Raw genomic sequence first — 2,586 nt, 5'->3', positions numbered from 1 at the left:
TTCCCAAGGGCTGTGCTGCCTTTCTTTGGGCCTCAAACATAAGACAGCTGCACAAACCTCAAAGATAAGACAGCTGCCTGCAGGTGTGCCCCCGCCCACAGGGGAGAAGCCACAACATGCCACGGCTGGGACCCACGGAACAGGTATGACCCCAGCTCCTCTTTCCCCAGGTGTCTGCTCTGCTAGGGCACGAACACTCCATGTGGATCAGAGTCTCCTGCCCCCCACTCCAGCAGATAGACCACCAAGCACAGCACAGTGGGGCAGCCCTCCATAGTCCACAGAAAGTACTGAGCTCCAGCTCCCCCGGGCCAGGGCTGGCAGGAGCCCTGCTTGGGGAACAACCTGCATAGCTCCATCTGTCACATTAGGGGGTCACAGCCTCCACCAACTCATAACTCTCCTGCCCCAGCAGGCCTGACAGGAGCTACCCTTCCTTGGAGCCTCTGTCTTCTATGAATGGACGGAAGACGGCAGGAATCTTAAGAGACAAAGAATATTTTGAGTAACCCAATAAAGTCAGAGGAAAGAAGCACTCTCGTCTATTCACCTCCCACACACGGGGACTGAAATTTACATTTGGACACAGATGTCAAATGTCACAAGGCTGGCTTGGGACTTTCTTTCCAGGATGCAAAGCAGGCGCCCTTCAGAACACCTTTGGTCTCTCCTTAGAACTTCTGGGAAGTGGCACAAACACATACATTTGGTCTCTGTTCCCAATTCTGGCTGCTTGCCTCAGACAGCCTGAGATTTCCTCCGGTATGGGGCTTCTTCACAGGGCAAGGCATGGGGCTATCATAGCCACGCACATTCTGATGTTCGGGCCCAATGTTGGGACAGGCTCAGGGTCCAAAGCTTCCCAGATTCACGCTGCCCATGGTGCCCCAGCATCAGGAAGCCATCTCAGCAGCTGAACAAAGTGTTTTTTATTTGTGACATACAAATACAACCAATGCAAAAAGAGATCACTTTTTCCCTTTGATTCCAGTGATAACAAGCTGCTAAAGAAAAATATATATATATATCAAGAAGGAGTTTATCTTCCGAATTTCCTCTAAAAAAAAAAAAAACAGGATTAAAAATAACCATTCACATGTCCTATACATACTTGACAGCAACAAAAATAACCTGAAATAGGGTGGATGTAACTAAAATTAAAAAAAAAATCTTAACATGCTCCAAACAAACAAACAAAAAGCCTGGTACAAGAGGCCTGCTATGTTTTTTTTTTTTCAGATGGAGTCTCGCTCTATCACCCAGGCTGGAGTGCAATGGCATGATCTCAGCTCACTGCAACCTCCGCCTCCCAGGTTCAAGCGAGTCTCCTGCCTCAGTCTCCCGAGTTGCTGGGATTACAGGCCACAACCACGCCCTGCTAATTTTTGTATTTTTTAGTAGAGATGGGGTTTTGCCACGTTGACCAGGCTGGTCTTGAACTCCTGACCTCAGGTGACCCTGCCTGCCTCAGCCTCCCAAAGTGCTGAGATTACAGGTGTAAGCCACCCCGCCCAGCCATGCCTGCTATGTTTCTCAAAACCAAGACCTGGGGGAAGTGGAGAAAGACAGATGTTTTGGAAATGAATGGGCTCAACACCAACGAGAGTGACTGCGGGTCTCAGACAGTGCCTCTCCCACCCTAGTCTCGACCTCCTGAGGAACCCTTCGGGACATGGCCTGCAGAGACTGGGGTGAGCAGGGTATGGCACCAAGCACCCTTTGACCAGTTGATGCCACGCATCCAGTGACTGGAAGGAGACAATGTACACTGAACTCACCTTACAAGGGATGAACACGGGGGGTTCCTTTTGGTCCCCTTGAGTGAGAGGTATCAGGAATCCATGATCTAAGACAATAAATATTTATCATCTGTGTCCTTTGAGAGACAGGGACCAGAGAAAAATCTCTTCCTAAACATGCTCCTGTGGTTTCATGATTCTTAGGAGTCTACCAAACCCCTCCAGCAATGTCATCTCTCCCTGGGATGAAACCCATCAGGAGCCAGCAGGGTGAGGCAGAGGCAGACTTATTCCAGTGTAAAGTCGCAAGGCCCTCTCTAAGGAGTACCCAGTACCACTCCTGCCCACCAAGAGCGGTGCAGAGTGCTCAACAGAGGGGCCAGGCTGGGTGAGGGAGGCCCTGTGTACGCAGGCTCGTGCACCAGCATGAATCCAGGTGACAAGCAAGGACCACTCTGGGGAGATCTGCCAGGACAGACTGCTGGAGTCGGGCAGAGGGTAGGATGTGAGCAGATGCTGAGGTCAGAGGGACCAACAGACCTCCGCGAGATCAACTTCACAAAGGCTGGAACCTTTACGATACTACCCAAAGCAGAGCTCAGGGATATCCACAGGGAGCTGTTAGGTGCTTTTTCCTTGATAAGGATTTGGTTTTTCTTCCCTGTAAGAAGAACAAGGTCTAGAGATCAGGATGAGCATTAGTTCTGAGCCTGCCTTTCTATCCTATGAGAGAAGAGGAAGGCTTTCTACTTCCCCTGCTCCAGCCTGTTACCACAGGGTGACACCAGAGAGAAAAGCAGCTGTTTTGGCCACTGAGAGGCATTCCTGCTGCAGCCTGAGCTATGGC

This window comes from Mandrillus leucophaeus, unplaced genomic scaffold (assembly GCF_000951045.1).
Source record: "Mandrillus leucophaeus isolate KB7577 unplaced genomic scaffold, Mleu.le_1.0 Scaffold43, whole genome shotgun sequence".
NCBI lineage: Eukaryota > Metazoa > Chordata > Mammalia > Primates > Cercopithecidae > Mandrillus > Mandrillus leucophaeus.
Note: the sequence above shows the minus strand (reverse complement) of the source record.